Source organism: Sarcophilus harrisii, chromosome 2 (assembly GCF_902635505.1).
Source record: "Sarcophilus harrisii chromosome 2, mSarHar1.11, whole genome shotgun sequence".
NCBI classification, from domain to species: Eukaryota; Metazoa; Chordata; class Mammalia; order Dasyuromorphia; family Dasyuridae; genus Sarcophilus; species Sarcophilus harrisii.
The window spans coordinates 174,739,813-174,762,184 of NC_045427.1; the positions used below are offsets into that span (position 1 = coordinate 174,739,813).

A 22,372-nucleotide genomic window follows, 5' to 3' on the forward strand; every position below is an offset into this window, starting at 1 on the left:
TAATTTACCAATGCAAAGTATTCTAGTATGTTTTTTTTTTTTTTTTTCTGTGAGGTATTCGACAAATTAATCACTCAATTTATTAACAATATTTAACTGTCTACTATGTACCAAATGCAGTGTTAGACACTGGACAAAAATACAAAAGTGAAGTGATATCTGTCTGCCTTTAAGGACCATACAAATGTTCCTAGTAAGTATAAGGTACACACAAACACACACACACACACACACACACACACACACACACATTGTGGGGGAAGGTTTAGGGTGATTCCAGTACTCATGACTGAAAGAAATAGTAATGTGTAGTTTCTGGTTTGTTCTTATCTGTAGATCTTTAAATACACACACACACACACACACACACACACATACACACACACACACACACACACATACACACACACACACACACACACACACACACACACACACATTGTGGGGGAAGCTTTAGGGTGATTCCAGTACTCATGACTGAAAGAAATAGTAATGTGTAGTTTTTGGTTGTTTCTTATCTGTAGATCTTTAAATACACACACACACACACACACACACACACACACACACACCCTTACTGCTATCATCAGAATTCTGTGTGTAATACCTAAAATATAACCATGATATAATCTTTGATTTGGGATGGGAAAGTGTCCATAAAATATTATAGAACAAGGAACATATACATTAAATGCTGCCATCAAAAATTCATCTTTTTAAGTTTTATTTGAAATCATTATTGGAATGAGAAACGATTTTAGCTTATTTTGCAGTGAAACTCCTATTTTTATCTTATTTAAAATTTGAATTCTTTACAAGGGAAGAGAAAAAAACAAGAACATAAATTTCTAGTGAGTTGATTGCTGAGAAGAAAGTGAAATACTTTTTGCAAGTTTTATATGAATTTAAGGAGATATAAGAGTAGAAATAATATGAAAGTATTAAAGGTTTTTGGGAGAATTTTCACTTTAATAGACAACAAAAAGGAAAATTGGATTTATCAAGTGCTCACAAAGTACATTTTAATAGGAACTGGGAAAACAAAAACAAAAATGTAACATCTTTTCTTAAAAATTTTTCATTTAATTATTGGGGAAACAATACTTACACAGGTTAAGTAAATACAAAATTTATATACAAAATAAATATAAAGTGATTATGAGTATATCTCAGTGAATCTGAGTGCATAAAGAATGAATAAAGAGTGAATAAAGAATGAAGAATTCAAGCTGAGCCTTGAATATATGGAAACATGAAGAAGGAAAGCACACTAGGCATGGGGACATCTATATTTAAATCATACAGGTGGTTTTTGGAAGGACATATAACGTGAATAGCAAGGAGGTGAGTTTGGCTGGAATGTAAATGAGTAGGAGAAATGGAAAATCATGTTAAATATTTCGAATGGAGTAGACTATAGAAATATTCGAGATAAAAAAATATTTAATTTTATCCTAGTGAAAATAGGGAATCCCTGAAGCTTCCTGATAAGAAAAGTATCCTGGACCAACTGATGTTTTAGAAATATCAATTTGTCAGTTGTGGTAGGATGAATTGAAGAAGGGAGATTAGATTCAGGAAGATCAGGAGCTTATTTCAGGTGATAGGTGGCAAAAGTTGGAATTAGAATGGTTGTGAAATGAATTGAGAGAAGTGATGCAGATGTGTAAAAAGGAGAAAAGGAAGATTGTAGATGAAAAGTGGCTACCAGAAACTTATTTGTTTTCATTGTAACTATTTATGATAACATCTGATTAAAGAACAATGCCATATAGTACAATGGAAAGAGTAATGATTCTAGAGTCAAGAGATCTCAAATCACATATCTCAAATCATGTGTTAAACCATGTATTTTCTATCTTTGTGACTTTTTTAAAATTTAAATTTGTGAAATAAAACAAGCATTTCCATAACATAGTACTATTTAAAAAAAAGATGATTACATATGAAATTGCAAATCTACCATGTATAACTTGCTATTCCTTCTAAATATACAATGAAGTTATCATGTAAATTTTTTCCTGGAATTTTCTTCCTTCCTCCCTGCTATGTACATCCTAGAGATGACTACCATTACATACACACACAAACACAAACACAAACACACACACACACACATTTAATTCATGTATTTATAATAGTGAGAATGACTTAGTTGCTCATTTTTAATACAATATAATTATTATTGTATATAGTGTTCTCCTAATTTTGTATACTTCTTTCAACATTAAAAGCCTTTCCATGCCTTTTTAGTCACTGAGCTCATTATTTCTTGTAGCAGAGAAGTATTCCATCACAACTATATACTATAACTTGTTTAACCATTCCCCAAATGATGGGAGTCCCTGTATATTTAGTTCTTCCAATCTTTCTTTCAAACTGTCTTAGTAATGATGACTATTTTAAGAATAGATACTATTTTCATATGAAAATTAGAATTTCATCTTTTTGCTACAGATACCGGAAAGTCTTTTAGTTCACCAAATGTCTTTTTTTTTTTTTTTTTTTTAATTCAGGATTATACTTGACTTTTCTGGGTAAGTTTCCTTGAACAGAACCCTAACTCTTGTTCTTTGAACAAGAATATTTCAAAACCCTTGGTCCTGTAGAGTAAAAGCTACTAGGTTTTGTAAAATCCTATTTCCGCCATATTTATTTATTTATTTATTTATTTTGTTTTTCTTGTGGCTTGCAATATTTTCTCCTTTACCTGGGGTTTTTGAAACTGTCTTGCTTATGACATTCTTATAAAATTTACTCCTGAGATCTCTTTCAGGTAATGAACAGTGGAGTTTTTTCTATTTCTAATTTACCATCCTGTTTAGAACGTAAAGACAATTTTCCTTAATATTTGTATTTGTAATTGTAACATTGTATCTAGATTTTTCTTGATCATAACTATCAAATAATCTGATAATTCTTATAGTTTCTCTCCTCAATCTGTTCTCCAAATCAGTTGTTTTTCTAATGAGATGTTTCAGATTCTTTTCCTTTTTTTTAGTTTTATTATTTCTTGATGTCTTATAATGCCAATTTATTTCCCCTTGTTCAATTCTAGTTTTCAAGGAGATGTTTTCCTCCTTAATGTTTTCAATCTTTTTCCAATTGGTTAACTTTTTTTGCATAATTTTCTTGGATTACTTTTATTTTTTTTCCTTATTTTTTCTCAATATCTCTTATTTGATTTTTAAATGATTTTTAAGTTCTTCCAAGAACTCTTTTTGGGCTTGTGACCATTTGATGTTATTCTTACCATCTTCCTCTGAATATGAATCTAGATCTTTTTTTTTTTTTTTTTTTTACACTGAAGTGTTTATAGTCAGGTTCTTTTTTCCTTTGCTAAGTCATTTTATTTTTGTTTTGTTTTGTTTTATTTTTATTTTAGTAGTTTATTGTTTTAATATTATAATTAGCTTTTAATCCTAAATTGTGGATATCAAGTATCTAGGTATCAGGTCCTTCTTAATGTTATTTTCCAAATTCTGTCCCTGGGACTTAACAATCAGGAATTCTTTTCTCCAGCCACACTTTACTGAAAATATTCCTGCTCTCTGTGGTACTATAACTCCCCAGATGGGTGCTCTGTCATCCTTGCCTACAGATACCACCCAGGAAAATTCTGGTCAGCATTACTAAGCCTGTCTTCAGGAAATAGCAGTGGGTGCTTTAATCTTCCTGGACTCAAAATCTGCTGTTCCTTTAGATGAAAATAGAGAAAAAAGCTCATGAAATAAAAGTCCCTGAGAATGTGAGTTTAAAACTCTTGAGGTAAAATTTCTTGAGGCCTAAATCGCCTCCCAAAGGAATTTCCTTCAGGGCCTGGGAATATCTACTTTTACTGGAGCCTGTCTTTTTTGAGGTCCTCTCAAATTATTTTAATAGTACAACCACCTTTAACTTGTAAGATAATAGCACTATCTTTTCTGAACTTTGAGTTAATCCAATACCCTGCACAGTGATGAATGAATTCAATATAGAATGATTAAATGATTCTGTTTAAATCTATCCTTTCTTTATGGTGCCATTTGATTGTATGTTTGAATGAATGAATTCATTAATATATACATGTGTGTATTTTTATTTATAATTATATACATATATATTTATATATATGTGTATTTATATATATATATAAATACACACACATACACACACATACACACACACACACACACACACACACACATATATATATATATCATTTACTTTGTGACTACTGTGCTAAGTTCTAGAAATACAAATTAAAACGAAAAAAGTAAGATAGTCTTTGTTTTTCGCTTATACTAATTCTAAGAAGAGGATCCCTTTTACAAGAATGGGAGCCAAGACTTGGTATTCTTTTTAGATAGCAAAAGGAAAGGTGGATGGAATCATTGAGAAATCAACTGATAGTATTAAAGTTTTGTGTTTTGGTGAAATTGTCATATTCTCTAATATTGACATATGATTTTTTTCATAGCTCAAGTTAGCCAGTGGACATACTTTCTTTCAAACATCTCTGCTATGACATTTATGGTGATACCATGTCATTAAGACATAACTGCTGATAGTTGAGAACCAATCTAGACTATTCAACGGTATCTAGTGATAAAAGTCAATACTTTTGAATCTGCTACTGACTCAGTATATCTCCTTTACCAAGCCATTTGATTGCTGCAAATAATTCAGAATTCAGACAAATTCAGAATTATAAAAAGTATTATTTTGCATGAACCCAAAGCTTTTTAACACTAAATTCTTCATCTTTAAATGATTTCTGCTGATTTTTTCTTTTTGCAGATGGAGTTCAGTCATAACTGTTTAAGTACCTATCCAAGATCATTAAGAAAAATCATGAATCATCTTTGTTGCAGATGACTTTTTTTAAATTAACCTTTTTATTTTCAAAACATATTCATGGATAATTTTTTAACATTGGCCCTTGAAAAACCTTGTGTTCATTTCTAATTTGTATTTTATACTTTAAGTAAACTTTAGGAAGTGATATATAATCAAAAGGAAAGTATAAATTTTTCATTTCAAAAAATACACGTTCTCTTTCTGCTATGTTGTCACCCTTTTTAGGCTTGCACCTGATTGGAATGAGAGAAAAGACTACATGTGATTTTTTTGTAAAAAAAAAAAAATTGTCTGTATTACTGTCCACTGTGTGTTACATATTGTAAGTTATATATATATTATGTACATATAAATGTTTATATATATATACATATATATATATTTAATATAATGAAATCAGTTTCTATGTGCAGAACATGGAATCAGATTCCTAAAAGATCAATTAGACTATCCTCTCTGGTGTCCTTTTCTCTCTTAATTGCTTAAAACATAAGGGAAAACTGCAAATACACTACCCAGTTTGCCCTATAGAGAAAAAAAAAAATTAGTCAACATTCCTTAAAGATATCCCACAAAGATTTGTCCTCTGCTCTTTCAGACTACTTAATGTAAAATAAATGGATTAGATTAGATCTTTAAAATTCTTCAGAATACTAATTCCTTTCTTAATCACAATTATTGCCCTTGGACTTAAACAAAAATTCTTCTATTTAGATAGAGATTCTTCAAGTCACTAATTTGCTGAAATTACATCTTTCAATATGTGGAACTATCTATTATAGTCTAGTAATGGGCCTTACTTGTAGTAATAGGGATTTTTAAATAGGTGTGTCTTTAATTCATGTCCTCTCACAAATCCTTGACAAGGATTACAGTGTCCTGGAGGTCTTCCTCTCATCCTCATGACATTTCAAGTAAGCCAATACAGCAGGAAAGCTGTGCATCAATTCACCCTCATTTTTGATGTCATCCTACTTCCTTTTCCAATCTTATATTGTGTTATTAATATCTTTTACTTTCTCCTTAATTGCATTACATTCTAAATAATATACATATTTAAATTACATAGTATGCTAAATAAAATCCTCTATGAGATTTCCATTGTCTTTTTGAAGATCTGGACCATTAATGTTTTCAAATAGACAGTAATACTCCATTCTTTCCATTCAAAAAGCATCAAGTCCTTGGAATTCTTCAACCTTTATTTATTTATTTACTTTTGGTGAGATAAGTATCCAAGATATAGTTCCCATTTGGTCATATATTTTGCTGTATCACGTCCCCTATTGAAGTAACTCAGATATTTTTAGACATGACATGACATTTACACTTAAAAATTCATAACTAAGCTTTTTAAATTGGCACATGTAAGGGAAATATTATCATTATAAAAGGACATTTTTCTTAGTTCTGGCACCAATTTTTTATTTTTTATCTCGTTTCCACATTTAGAGCAGATGTTTATTTTAAATCTGAACTTTTAGTTCTGCTTTGTGAGAGTAGATGGATTTTGTGCATCCATTTTTTGCTGCTCTACCTACACATGAAATACATGCTTTTTCCTCCCACTTTTCTTGCTACCTTTTAACAAATGTTAAATAAATGAATGCTACCTTTTGCTCTTTTTTGCATAATCCCTCCTTGGATTCCCATGATTCACAACTGTTTCCCGTCTTCCTCCCAAATGATCCTTTTCCATCTAACTCTGACTCAGACTAGTTGTCTAGTAATTTAGGTTTGATATTATGACAAAATGAGATTCTTATAGGTCCTTCAACACTTAACAAAAGGATATTTATGTAGTAATACCAAGAATATTCAACAAGAATACACATTGTAAAGACTCCTCAAAGTGAAGTACAGATCTGTATAAAGCTCTTTTGACCATGTTGATCTAGAGCCCAACATCAAGGAAGGTACCTGGTAATTTTTTTTTTTTTTTTTTTTTTTTTGTTATTCAGGCAACAGGAAAATAAAGTCAATAGTTTGAGTCTTTAATCCAATGAGCCAATCAAATATGGAGGATGATCTCAATTACAATTTTTTTTTTTAAATCAAAACAAATAAACCTAGCCTAATTTATCTGGGGGCAGAGGCTAAGATATTGCTTCTTCTTCTTTTTTTTTTCCTAAGCTGAAAGAACATTGACCTTGAATAAATTCATTAGCTTTCCTGGGCCTAATTTACCTTACCTAGAAAATAAGTGGGTTGGATTCTTAGGTCCCTTCCAGCTCTACATTTATGATCAATGTTTATTTTCATAGGTAGACTATATTCTTACTTCTCATCCTCCCCCCTTTAAAAATAGGATTTCAGTCTTTAAATAAAATAATCTGTGATATGAAAAATCTTTTGTAAACACATAAAGCACCATATAAATACCAATTTTTACAATTACTAGTTTGCTTTTTTTTTTTTTTTTTTTTTTTTTTTTTTTAATAAAGTGAAGGGTTGTGAGTTTGACTGGAGCAAAAGGAAAGCAGTAGTCTCCCTGCTGCTGTCTGGGCACCTGGGGTAGGATGGACATCTGGCAGGCACTTCTCTAGTGTTGCAATGGAGGTTGCTGACAGGTGGCTGGTGGCTGGATGAGAGGGCAGAGACCGCAGTTTTGGACTAGTAGGAGGTGGATGGCCATGACCTGCTGCTGTCATGAAGAGCTGGATAAGATATACAAAATACTAGAGTTGGCTGAGTAACTGGGCAGGGCCACTACTGGCTTGCTGTTGTGCTGCAGCAAGCTCCAGGTGGTGTGAAATGAGGCCCATCCCCTCTGCCTGGCGATGCACCCCAAGTACTGGCACGTGTAGACTTTCTACTGTATTACTCTGGTGAGAAGAAAACTCTTTTTCTCATAGTCTTCATTGTAGGAAATCATGAACCCTCTAATTACTTGCAAGAACTACCTTTTGGTAACCCCAATTGTATATTATCCAGAATATGTTGGAGTGGTTAAATTCCAGTAGTGTAAGAATTGGTGGAATCCCTGGTATTTTCAAATTCGTGAGTACCACAAAGGACATTATGAGTACTCTCCTTATGATCAAAACTCAGTAAGAAGTGCATGCCCCATGAGAAATATTGAAGTCTTTGAATTAAAAGCTGAAACATCCTATCAATACTTTTTTGTCTCATGACTGGCCAAGTAGAATATATTATTATGGCAATAAAAAGTAACTTCCTCAAACAAAATCCTTCTTTTGACAAGAAGTAGAGAACAACACATTAGGAAGTCCTGCTGCTTCAGAGCTTTTACATCATTTGAAATCTTCTTGTTGGTCCTCTATACACTATCATGTGAAGTTTGCACCTTTCATGAAACATCAGACCAATGATGGACATCTATGAAAAATGTCTGAGGAGGCTTATGGAATATGCCATAAAATAATGGCCTCCATGCAAAGTGGGATTATAGTGCAGCAGGAAAAGCAATGAAAGAGGTATTGGAAGAAATGAACCATGACCTCATGGTCTGATCCTAGCAAGCCCCAAAAGCACATGGTGTTAATTCTTAGGATCTGTCTTCAGACCACTGAATTTGTGCCCAGTTTGGCCCCACTGATAATTATAATACAATTCAGTAGATGATAGTAGAAAACTTATTGCATGGAGATTATCATTAGGAAGTGGACAGTAATGGACCAGGAGAAGAAATCTGTCCTATTTTCTTCCATTAACTCAGATGAAATGATGTTTGATGAGGATGATGAGGGTAAAGATAGTATTACAGATCTCTATGGTGTTGTAAGTACTCCCTCAGTGGAGCTCTCAACAAGCTTCTCTGACATTAGAATCTTACTAGATTCTATGGTAGTAAGTTCTGATAATAAAATGAGTTCCACAAATGAACCAGAGAAATCTGGTGAAAATCAGGAGTCAGAAGAAGGGAAGAAATTAAAAGAGAAATCTTTTAAAAGATTAAGTGATGAAACTAGAAATAGAAATCATTTACAAAAGAAAATTAAGAAAAGTAATCAGGTTATATAATTTTTTTCATTTCCTTTGTAATCCTTTGTGCTTTATTTTGTGAATTTAAAAACATTATTCTGAGAAGAGGTCAATAGGTTTTACCAGACAGCCAAATGAGTCCTTCCACTAAATCCCTCTCCCCACACAAACACACAAAATTTAGTACCCTTGCTCCAAGACTATTTTGTGTTTATGTGAGCAGCTTCCTTAGCAGTGTCTTTTTTTAACCCATCCCACCCACTACCTTATCCTCTATCACATCTTCTCTCCTTCTTTTACCTTTTTTCTAATGTTTTTACCCTCCCTTCTATCCTGTCCCTCCCTTTTCTTTCCTCTTTCTCTTACTTCCCTATAGGGTTAGATAAATTTCTATATCCAACTGAATGATGGAATTTTTCCCTCTTAGAGTCAAAACTAATGAGATAGAACTTCAGACAATGCTGATCCACTCCCTTCTTTCCTTGGATTGTAATAGGCTCTTTGTACCTCTTCTTCCTAATTAGTCCCATTATACGTCCCCTTTCCTCTTTTTTTAGTATAGAACTTTTTTCTATCCTTTAATGTCTTTTACTTTATTCACATAAAGTCCATTCACAACCACACCTTTTGTCTATGTGATGTCCCCCTCTGTCTGCCCCAGTAACAGATATAATTATCAAGACTTACAGATAGCATTTTCCCATCTAGGGATGTACATAGTTTAATCTTTAAAAAATATATATCTTACCCCATTTGCTTTTCTGTTCTTCTCTTGAATCATGTGTTTGTAGATTAAATTTTCTGCTTAGTTATATTTTTTTTTCCCCAATAGAAATGATTGAAAGTTTCTTACTTCATTGAAAATCCAATGCTGAAAGATGTTGCTGCATCTCACTGGGTTGTTAGTTCTTGTTTGTAACCCTATGTTCTTTGTCTTCTGGAATATGGTATTCCAGGCCCTCCAATCCTTTATTATAGAAGCTGCCATATCCTGGATAATTCTGACTGTTTCTCCTTGATATTTAAATTATTTTTCCTCGGCCAGATTGCAGTATTTTTTCCTTGAGATTTTACTTCTGGAGTTTCACAACAGTGTTCCTTGGGGTTTTCCTTATGGGATCTCTTTCTAAAGGTGATCAATGGACTCTTTAAATGAGTATTTCCTACTCTGTTTCTAGAATATTGCAGCAGTTTTTCTTAATGATTTCTTGAAGAATGATGTCCAGGCCTTTATTTTATTTATTTATTTATTTATTTTTGGTCATGGCTTTCAGGTAGACTATTATTTTTTTTAAATTTTATTTTCTGCATCTATTTTCCAGATCAGCTGTTTTGCCAACGAAGTATTTCACATTTTCTTCTATTTTTTTCATTCTTTTTAGTTTGTTTTATTGCTTCTTGTTGTCTCAGAAAGTCATTAGCTTCTATTTGCCCCATTCTCATTTTTAATGTGTGATTTTCTTCAGTTAACTTTTGTATCTCTTGTTCCAATTTGTTAATTCTACTTTTGAAAGTGTTCAGTGAATTTTTTTTTGCATTTGACTAGTTGTATTTTTTAAAGTTTTTTTTTCAATCAATTTTTTCCTTCCTTTTCCAAGCTGTTGACTCTGTTTTGATACCTCTCATTTCTTTTCTCATTTATTCTTCTTCTTACCTTTTTTTCTAATGTTTTTTTACCATCCTTTCTATCCTGTCCCTCCCTTTTCTTTCCTCTTTCTCTTCTCTATAGGGTTAGATAAATTTCTATATCCAACTGAGTGATGGAGTTTTTCCCTCTTAGAGTCAAAACTTATTTATTTGTCTTTTAGAATATTTTATGGGCACTTCCAAGAAGCCTGTTGAGGCTTGAGACCCCTTTGAGATTTTCTCTGTGGACATTTTGTCCTTGTCTGAGTTTGTGTTTTGGTCTTCCCAGATATCATAGTAGCTTCCTATGGTCAAGGTTCTTTTCTGTTTCTTGCTCATTTTTTTTCTTTTCTTTTGGTATTTCCTCTTTTGTTTTTATTGTTATGGTTGAATTAAAAAAAAAAAAAACTTCTGGAATAAATGGGGCACAGTGCCCAGCTTCCTTTGCAGCTCTGAATCTTGGCTTTGAGCATAGGGGTCCTTTGTGTCACTTTGCCTTTTCTTTTCAGGAAACAGTCTGGTTTTTCAGAGTTTAACTTCTGAGCTGGGACTGGAAGCTACCCCACTGATATGCTCTTCTATTGGCCAAAACTGAGGGTCTTAGTTGGTGCTTTGCTGTGATTAAAGACCCTCTGAGTCTGTCTGTCTGTGCTAGAAACCCTTTTCACCCTATGAGACTGACCTTTCTCGAAGTTTTTTGAGTCTATCTTGAGCTGGAGAATGGTTTCATTCCATTAGTCTCTGTTCATAGGCTTGGTTTCATATAGTTTTCAAGGGAAACTGCCAGAGCCTGACTTTACTATACCATCTTGGCTCACTTCTGGAAATCCTCTTCTGAGGATGAGAGTAATGTAGAATGAAAGAAATGGGAAGACTTCACATAAAGTTTGTTTTACACTGAATAAATTATAATATGAACAAGTATTAAAAATAAATGGAGCTTAATGGACTGACTATAAACTTTTTCAAATGTTGGGTTATTTCATTCTTTGTATTTCTGTTCCTAGCTGTAGCACAGAGACGATAAATATAAGGCAACTGATAAATGTTTGCTAATCGATTATTGTAATTTGCTTGTATTTTTTTCTCCCAACCTTTGAACATATGAGCCTTCTTTAAAATCAGACTAGAAAAGTATTATGTATAGTAGATAAGAAGTTAGAAAGCCTCACTTCTAATACTGGCTCTGTTCCTAATTAGTTCCATGCCTGTATCTCTCTGGTGAGACATCCTATTAAATCATTGTCTTCTCAGGACCTTGGTGTCTGCTTCTTTAAGTCAAGTCTGTAATGTCAGGGACATCTATGGGGTCATGGATAGAAGACTTGGCCTGAAATCAGGACGACATAACTTCATCCTCAGATATTCACTAGTTGTGTAGCACTGGGCAGATCCTTTACCCATGTTTGTTTCAGTTTCCTCCTTTGTAAAATGAGATGGAGAAGGACATGGTGAACCACTTCAGTATCTTTGTCAAGAAAACCCCAAATGGGGTTGGTTAAAAAGTAGGATATGACTGAAATGTCTGAACAACTACTACTAATGTGTCATATACTATTTTAGGTTCTGAGGATACAAAGAAATGTTCCCAAATCCCAGAACAGAACAACCTCATGTCTGGTATCAAGTAGCTTATCTCATCATTGGGAAAAAACATACAAACAACTTCATATATACAAGATATAAACACGATACATTGGGGCTACTCTCAGCGCTAAGGCAATAAAATTAAGGAGAATAGGGCAAAACTTCATGTAAAGAAGGTGAGATGTTATTGAATACTTGAAGGAAGCCACGAGGCAGAGATGAGAAGGGTAAGAGTTCTGGACAGAATTCTTTTTATTGTATACTCTTATTTCAGCTCTAACAATTTGATGTCATGAATGTAGTTGAAACTAATCATATTGTACTGATTCACTTCAGCATTAAATTCACCTCCAATTAATTGCTCACTAGTGAATTATTTACCAAGTCAGTGCCATTTATTCCAAGTTTCAAATGGTTTAGTGATTTATCTTCTGACCTTACTGGGTCAATTCTCTTTCCATAGCTTTTGTTTTTTTATTTGTTTGTTTCAAACTGACAGATTCTTTTCTCCTTGGGCTGCAATTTGCTTCAAATGCTTTTGTCTTTTTTAAACCCTGGAGATTTAGAGCCATCAAGAGATACTTGTCAGCTGGATTTTCATGCATTGAAAACATTACATCTTCCCTTTTGGTAGTTTTGCATGTTGGAAAGCATGTGCCCTTTTTGTAGCTGTCCATCTGTTTGCTTCTACTCTTGTAAATACCACTGTCATCAACTTTCTACATCTGGCCCAGTTTCCAGAAGCATTTGAAGCTGATGGAAGGATATTTATGCCATCATTTTCCATTTCATCACTCATGTCTGTAGTGTGCCAATTCTTCCATACTTTTCTTTGCTTCCAGTTCTGGCAACATATTTGAAAAGAAGTGTTAATGATGTTTTGGAGAGTGTTAGAGCTTAGTATTTAAATATGGCACAAACTTTGAGGACACTGAAAGAAAGAAAGAAGAGGTGAAGTCAAAGGAAGTGAGTAAGGAAATCTTGATGGTAAAGAGATCCAATTGGTACATTTCTGAATTTAGGAATATATTCTGTTACTGTCAATGGCAACATATATCAGATGACATAATTTTTCCTCTCTTCCTTCCTTCCTTCCTTCCTTCCTTCCTTCCTTCCTTCCTTTCTTCCTTCCTTCCTTCCTCCTTCCCTCCCTCCCTCCTTCCTTCCCTCCTTCCCTCCCTTTCTCTCTTTCTTTCTTTCCTTCTCTTTCCTTCTTCCTTCCTTCTTCCTTCCTTCCTTCCTTCCTTCCTTCCTTTCTTTCTTTCTTTTTTATCAAGGCCATTTTGTTATCAGTGTGCACAATTCTTAATGATGTGACTCCCTCTACAAGTACAGATTGGCAACTTTTCTACAACAATAAGTTTCACAGGATACTCTAGAGGCCAGAATTCTTAAATCTTAGCCAATTTATTCAGCAGAGATAGGACTCAAACCTAGAACTTTCTTATTTCAAAACCAATTTTTTTATCTAGGATAGAAAGATATCCTCCAATGAACCTCAGTAGATATTTTAAACTTTTTTTCCTCACAAATTCTTTTTTTATACCTCTTTTTCATTTTTTTAAGTAATAATATTTTTTATTTTCAAAATTCATGCAAAGATAGTTTTCAACATTCACCCTTGCAAAACCTTGTGTTCCAAATTTTTCTCCCTCCTGTCCCTCACCCCCTTATCTAGACAGCAAGTAATCCAATATATCTTAAACATGTACAGTCCTTCTATGCATGTTTTGACAATTTATCATTCTGCATAAGAAAAATCAGATAAAAAAGAAAAAAAAATGAGAAAAAAAAACAAAAAGCAAACAACAAAAAAGGACAAAAATATATTATGATCCATATTCAGCCCCAACAATCCTTGTTCTGGATGCAGATAGCTCTCTGGAATTGGAATTGGTCTGAATCACCTCTCCATTGAAAAGAGTTATGTCCATTAGAATTGATCATCACATAATCTTGTTGTTGCTATGTATAATGTTCTCTTGGTTCTACTCACTTCACTTAGCATTAGTTCATCTTAGTCTCTTCATACCTTTCTGAAATCATCCTGCTGATAGTTTCTTATAGAATAATAGTATTCCATAATATTCATATATCATAACTTATTCCTCCATTCCCTAATTTATGGACATTCATTCAGTTTCCAGTTCCTTGTCACTCCAAAAAGAGCTGTTACAAACTTTTTTTGCATGTGTGGGTCCTTTTCCCTTTTTTTGTTATGATCTCCTTGGGATACAGGTCCAGTAGAGACACTGGTGAATCAAAAGAGTAGAGACAGTTTGATAACCCCTTGGGCATCGTTCCAATTTCTCTCCAGAATGGTTGAATTAGTTCATAATTACACCAACAATGTATTAGTGTCTCAGTTTTTCCTCATCCCTCCAACATTTATCATCTTTTCCTGTCACCAATCTGAGAGATTTGTAATAGTACCTAATTTGCCTTAATTTGTATTTCTCTGATCAGTAGTGCTTTAGAGCATTTTTATGACTAGAAATGGTTTTAATTTCTTCATCTGAAAATTATATGTTCATATTCTTTTTACCATTTATCAATTGGAGAAGAGCTTGTATTCTTATAAATTTAAATCAATTTTCTATAATTTTTAGAAATGACACCTTTATGAGAATCCGTGGATATAAAGATTTTTTCCCCCAGTATTCTGCTCCCCTTCTAATATTATCTGCATTGGTTTTATTTGTACTACAACTTTTTAATTTAATATAATCAAAATTATCCATTTTGCCTTTTATACTGAATTACAGTTGTTCTCCACAGATCTGAGAGGTAAACTATCCTTCGTTCTTCTAATTTGCGTATACTATCACTCTTTATGTCTAAATCATGAAACCATTTCAACCTTATCTTGATATAGGGTATTAGGTGTTGATCAATACTTAGTTTCTGCCATGTTATTTTCCAATTTTCCCATCATTTTTTGTCAAATAGTGAGTTGTTATTTGAGAATCTGTTTTTTTTTTTTTTTTTTTTTTTTGGTTTATCAAACACTAGATTACCATAATCATTGACTATTATGTCTTATGAACCTAACCTGTTCCACTGATCAACTAATCTGTTTCTTAGCCATCAAATGGTTTTGATGACTTCTGCTTTATAATATAGTTTTAAGTCTGGTACAGCATGGCCACCTTTATTGGCATTTTTTTTTTTCAATAATTTCATTGAAATTCTTGACCTTTTGTTTTTCCAGATGAAATTTGTTACAATTTTTTTTTCCAGTTCTGTAAAGTAATTTCTTGGCAGTTTGGTATGGCACTGAATTGGTAGATTAATTTAGGTAGAATCATCATTTTTATTATATTAACTCAGCCTATCCATAAGCACTTTATATTCTTCCAATTGTTTAGATCTGACTTTGTGTGGAAAGTGTTTTTGTAATTGTGTTCATATGGTCTCTGAATTTTTTGGGGGGAGAGGTTAGGTAGACTCACAAATATTTTATATTATCTACTGTTATTTTAAATAGAATTTCTCTTTGTATTCCTTGCTACTGGACTTTGTGGGTAATACATAGAAACACTGATGATTTGTGTGGATTTATTTTGTATCCTACAACTTTGCTAAAGTTGTTAATTGTTTCTAGTAGTTATTTTAAATTAATTCTCTAAGCATACCATCACATCATCTACAAAGAGGGATAATTTAGTTTCTTCATTACTTACTTTAATTCCTTTAATTTCCTTTTCTTCTCTTATTATTAAAACTAACATTTCTAATACAACATTGAATAGTAATGGTGATAGTGGGCAACTTTGTTTCACCCCTGATCTTATTGGGAATGCTTCTAGTTTATCCCCATGACGTATGATGCTTGCTGATGGTTTAGATAGATGATCATTTTTAAGGAAAACTTAATTTACTCCTATGTTCTCTAATGTTTTTTTTAATAGAAATACATGTTGGATTTTGCCAAATGCCTTATCTGTATTTATTGAGATAATCATATGATTTCTGTTAGTTTGATTATTGATAGTCAATTATGCTAATAGTTTTCCTTATATTGAACCAGTCCTGTATTTCTAGTATAAATACTTCTTACTCATGGTTTACTTCTCTTTTTCAAGTTATCCTTGTCTCTTACTTGACTGAGAATTTAGTCTCATTCTCTATTTCAAATTTCAGAAATTCTTTACATTTTCTATAACCTCATATATTCTTCTGTTTCTTTTTCAAGTCCAGTACTTCTAACTGTGCTTTCTATTCTTATCCTTTCCTAGTTCCTTCAGGATTTTACTCCCTTAATTCTTCCCTCCATCTCATCTTCAATTTGTATTTACATACTAAATCTTTCCCTACTGCATGCTAACATAGTCAGAACTAAAACCTTCATAAAATTCAAAGAAATAAGTAAATTCTCCCTCAACTCTGCCATATCCTCTAGTTTACTGTCATCTGTATTTCTTCTGTCTTCATTCTCTTTCTCTTTCAAACTCCTAATCATAAACATCAGTACTTACTGTCTTCCCTTCTTTCTATCCCATTTACTTCTCTATCACTTACAAACTATTTTTTAATTTTGCACCATTGCTCATCTGCCCCCTCAAATGTTAATAACAATATCATAATTGCTAAATCTCATGGTCCTTTTTTCAAGACTTCCTTTCTGACCTCTTCTTTTTTTTAATGTTGAAAATGATGCTTTACCCTTTGACTATTTTTCTTTCCTTTTGGTTGACATCCCCTTTCTCATTGTTCTTCTCTATTCTTTCCAGGCTTTTTTGTTGGACTATTCTTTCTCTTCACTTCCCTCCTTCCCTCTGTCTGTCTTTTTCCCTCTGGCCTTCTTTCTCTTTTTTTTCTTCCTCCTCATCTTGTTCATCTTCTTTTCTTCTCCTCTTTTCTTTCTCTTTTTCCTTCTCTTTCTTCCCCTAACCCTAACCCTCCTCCCTTTTTTAACTCTTTTTCTCTCTCTCTCTCTTCTTTCTGGGGATGTCTTTCAGAGTTTTTTCCTACATCCTTTTGTCATTTCTCTCTACATCTATTTTTAGAGACTATATCAGCTCTTATGGGGTGTAATTATAGAAGAATTTGCACCCTGTAAAATATTCAGAGCTTCCCAGGGCACATGCTCCTTTGAATGATCTTTGTGTCCTTTCTTATTAAGAGTTGCACCATGGAGTGCAACATCTCTGAACTAGTATTATCTCAACACCTTACTTTTATAAGATTATATAGTCAGTGTACTTCAGTAGTGCATTGTCAGTAGCTACTTAGATGTTGCCACAGGATTTTCTGTAGGAATTTCAACATATGCAAAATGATCATTGATTATTTTCTTTGCCTAAACTTAACTTTTCTATAAGTACTTCTATTTCTACTGAAAATACCGCCATCCATCAAGTCATCCTGATTTTTGTATTCCAGTCTTCCCTCTCTCAGCTCAGTGGCACATGTATAGAGTGTTAAATTTAGAGTATGGAAGAACTGAGTTCAAATCCTTCCTGAGATATTCTGTAACTGTCACATAATTGCTCTCAGCTTAAATTTCTTCTTCTATAAAATGAGAAAATAACAACACTTGTATTATTGAGGAGACCAAATGAAATTAAATGAGATTATCTGTGTATAAATATATTTATATTTATATATAATTGTAAAGGGCTGAAACTCTGAAAAAGGTGTGGTTGAATCAGACAACCAAGCACTTAAGGCTAATTACCTCTTCACTATAAGACAATGACTCTATTAGCATATGTTTGGAAAAATGGCCCTTCTCACTGTTTGGTGCTGGCTCAATGTTTGGGGTTAAGATAATCGTATGCAAGGATTAGAGGGTAGGGTGACAGAGGCCAGAGACTCACTTGGTGGCAGGATGAGAAAGGTAGAAATTCTGGACTCCAGAATCAAGAAGAGATCTTTGGCAAAACTCCTGGAAGTTTACCTGCTTCTTTCATTCATCTTCCTAAAGACCAAGGACTTTTATTTATGCTGACTCTGGCTTATCATGAGGCTGCCAGGGAGTTATCTTGGACTTAACATATAATACAGAAAGAACTATTTGCAAACCTTAAGATATTATATAAATGCTATTTTCATTTTATTATCTTTAATATATATGCAATTGCCTAAGTAGTGCTGATTCCACCTCTACAACAAATCTTGAATCTTTTCCCTTTTTTTCCACTTTAACAGCTAGTATCCTAGTTCATATCCTCATCACTTTTTTCCATAACTGCTTTAATAGCTTTCTAATTAGGCTTGTTGCCTCCTATCTCCTGACTCTTTGATCTGACATAGATACAGTTGTCAAAATAATGTTTCTTAAGCACAAATCTGGTAATGTCACTCTTCTGCTCAAAAACCTTCAGGGCTTTCCTATTGAAAATAGGATATAATACAAACTCCTTACTTTGTCATTGAAAGCCCTCCATAATTGTAAGACCTACTTCAATGCATTTATATAATACACTTTCCATACCTGGAATGCACTTCCACCTCATCTCCACCTCAAAATATCATTATTTTTGTTGAAGGATCAATTCATGTCCTACTCTGTTTTTAAAGCATGTAAGTCTTTCCCTGAACTCCCAAGCAATTAATGATTTTTCCTTACTCAGCCTTCCTTATCCTATATTTAATTATATAGGAATTACATCTCATTTCCTATATATTTTAAGCTACCTGAAGGAAATAATTGTTTAAGAGAAACAGAGAATTTCTGAGTTACAGTGGATACCCATGGCTATTAAGAACAACCTGTATATGGGAAAGAATGTTTTCTATAATACATATATGATAAGTACCACTGATCTTCAACTGTGATTTCCCCTGAAGGTGGACTCATAACTAAGACAATCCATTCTAATTTGAATTATGAAGTTTTACATAAATTTTCTTCTTTGCATCTTCTCCCCATCACGCAGTTCTGTCATCAAATGCCAAGTGTAACATATATAATCCCTTCTTCAGGTAATAGCTCTTCAAATATTCTAAGACAGATATCATGCTTCCAGTACACTTCTTTTCATTTTTGTCTTTGTATGCCCAACACCTAACATAGTGTTCTGTACATAGAACTTATTCAGCTATTGATAAATTACTTAAATTGCTTTTGGTTGAGAAGAGGGAAAGAGAAATCAGGCAGAAGACCTTTAATCATAATTCAAGCTATCTAAACCTCCTACACTTCAGATCATGAAGTTTGGGGAATTTTTTTTTTTGAGGATGACACCCTAAATTCTTTTTCATTGATATATTAGCCTATGGGAGAAGAGACTAATTGGTGTATGGGAAGAGGGCACACTAAGTAATTCTGATGCTTGAACTTTCCCTGTCAATTACTTTGTTCTTCTGTCTCAATGAAATATTTTGCTATTTTATGTATGGCTCCTGTCTGCTCTATTAGGAGAGTAGTCTCTGGAAGGGCTACAACTTTGTATTACCCTTACATTAAACTTAATTAAATTTTCCTAAGAACAAGAAGGCAACCTCCAGTGGCCAGACAGCCACAAGGTTCAGTATTGTCTTTAGAAACACAGAAATACTATATCAGCCTTAGCATGTGCCAGACACTAGCACTAAGACACCACATCAAAACCAAGAAATTTTCCAGACTCTAGCAATGACAGCTACTCCCCTTTGCTTCATTCTATCATTAGATATGAAGGTCGCTATGGTCCTCAGGGAAACACCCATGCAGCACCAGTTCAAGAGCCAGGACCTGTAGTCCTTGGCACAAGAAGCCTGATAAAGTGTCCTTTTTACCCTGGAAACAGAGTTTAACCAAGGAAAAAAGACTCAAAAAGAAAAGCAAACAAGGACTAAAAAAGAATCTGACCATAGAAAATTATTGTGGTGATAGGGAAGATCAAAAAACAAACTCAGAAGAGCACAACAATATTAAAAACTTATGGACAAAAGCCCAAAGAAAAATGGGAAATGGTCTCAAGCCTGGAAAGAACTTATGGAAGAAGTCAGCAAGGAACTTAAAAAAAACATATAAGAGAATTAGAAGAAAAAGTTGGGAAAAGAAAAGAGAATGATGAAAAAGAATTAAGAGGAAAAAAACATCAGTGGCTTGGAAAGAAAAGCAAACAATTGCTTAAAAAGTAGAACTAGCAAAATGGGAAAGGAGATACAAAAGTTTACTGGAAAAAAACTACTTAAAAGGCACAATTGGCCAAATGGAAAAGGAAGTACAAAAGCTAACTGAGGAAAATAATTGTTTAAAAGTTAGAATTGGGTAAGTGGAAATTATTGACTATATTAATTCAAGAGAATTCAAGAATCAATCAAAAAAATTCAAAAGAATCTTAAAAATAGAAGAAAACGTAAAATATTTCATTAGAAAAAAGACCTGCCCTGGAAATAGATACAGGAGACTCAATGTAAGAATCATTGGACTACCTAAAAGTCATAATTAAAAAGAGGACCTGGATAGCACCTTTCAGGTAATTATCTCAGGCAAAATGCCCTGATATCCTGGAACTAGAGGGTAAAATAAGCATTAAAATAATCTACTGATCACCCCAGGAAAGAGATGCCAAAATAAAAGCTTCAAAGAACTTTATAGTCAAATTGCAGAGCCATTAGGTCAAGGGGAAAAAAATACTTCAAAATGGCCATAAAGAAACAATTTAAATATTGAGCATTTATAATCAGAATTACACATAACTTAGTAGCTGCCTTAAAGAATCAGAGGTCATGGAATATGATATACCAGGAGGCAAAGGAACTAGGACTACAATGAAAAAAATCACTTCCCATATGAAATTAAGCATAGTAATTCAAGGGAAAAATAAGTCACTCCACTAAATGGAAGGATTTCAAGCTTTCATAAGGAGAAGACCAAAATTGAACAAAAAATGTGATCGCCAGTATCAAGACTCAAGAGAAGCCTATCCAGGTTGCAACATACACACACACACACACACACACACACACACACACGCACACACTGAAATGGAGGTGAATAATTGATATCCCTGCACTGGAAAATGATACTTGTAATTCCTAAAAATTGTACCTCTAATAATACAACTAGAAATGATGTATATAGATACACACACTATTACTTTGAAGTGAATTTGAGGGAGTGGCATTAAGAAAATAACTAAAGGATGAGAAAGATTAGTATAGTGAGTGCACAAGTAAGAGAGAGGTATAATAGAGTAAATTATTCCACCCTGAAGAAGCAAAAAAATCTTGTTACAGTAGAAGGGAAGATGGTAGAATGGGAAATGGACCTCACTTGAACCTGACTCTCATTAAGTACATTGACTCCAAGAGGGAAGATATATACAATTAGTTGAATATAGAAATCTATCTTATTTTATAGTGAAGTAGGAAAGAGGAGATAAAGTAAAAGGGGAAGGGAAGGGAGACATGAAGACTGACAGATGGTAGGGCAGATCAGGGAAATTTGTAGACAGAAGCAAAACACTGGTGAAGAAGGAAAGGTTGAAAGGAGACAAAAGACAAAAAGGAGAAAAAAATAGGATGGAGGGAAAGACACAGTTAGTAATCATAACTGTGAATGGATACAGAGAGAACTCTTCAATAAGACAGAAGTAGAAAGCAGAGTGGATCAAAAACCAGTAGCCTGCAATTTGTTATTTACAAGAAACATACTTGAAGTAGACACACACAAATAGTCTAAAGGTAAGGGGCTCAGCTGAAGTGAAAAAAAAAAAAAAAAAAAGAAAGGGGAAAAAAAGCAGGGTTACCAACCCTGATTTCATATAAATCAAAAAACCAAAATAGAACCAATTACAAAAGATAAGGAAGAAAACTACACCTTGCTAAATGGTGCCATAGACAATGAATTAATATCAATATTAAACATATATGCACCAATTAGTATAGCCCCCAAATTTATGTTGTTTTTTTTTTCTGAGGCAATTGGGGTTAAGTGACTCACACAGGGTCACACAGCCAGGATGTGTTAAGTGTCTGAGATCAGATTTGAGAACTCAGGTCCTCCTGACTTCAGGGCTGCCACCTAGCTGCCTCATAGCATCCATATTCTTAGAAGAAAAGTTGTCAGTTACAGATTCATGACTAAGAATAGAAAAGATTATAGAATGTAAAATAGATAATTATGACTATATTAAATTTAATAGTTTTTGTACCAACAAAACCAAGATTACAGGGAAAGCTGAAAGCTGGGAAACAATCTTTATGCCAAGTATCTCTGATAAAGACCACATTTTTCAAATATATAGGGAATTGAGTCAAATTAATAAGAATATAACCATTCCCTAACTGATATATAGTAAAAGAATATGAATGGATACTTTAAAGATGTAGAGATCAAAGTATATAAAAAAGTGCTCTGATTCACTTTTAATTAAGAAATACGTATTAAAACAACTCTGAGGTATCACTTCAGACCTATCAGATTAGTTATATGATC

The 22,372-nt window shown here is 33.3% G+C and overlaps 1 protein-coding gene and 1 pseudogene across 2 annotated transcripts in view; both read left to right on the forward strand.

Annotated features, from left to right (window-relative positions):
• Positions 1-22,372, forward strand: part of CSMD1 (CUB and Sushi multiple domains 1) — a 2,563,917-nt gene that overhangs the window by 2,357,595 nt on the left and 183,950 nt on the right. The gene's annotated exons all lie outside the window — the stretch shown is intronic.
• On the forward strand, positions 7,283-8,584 carry LOC111718624 (annotated as a pseudogene).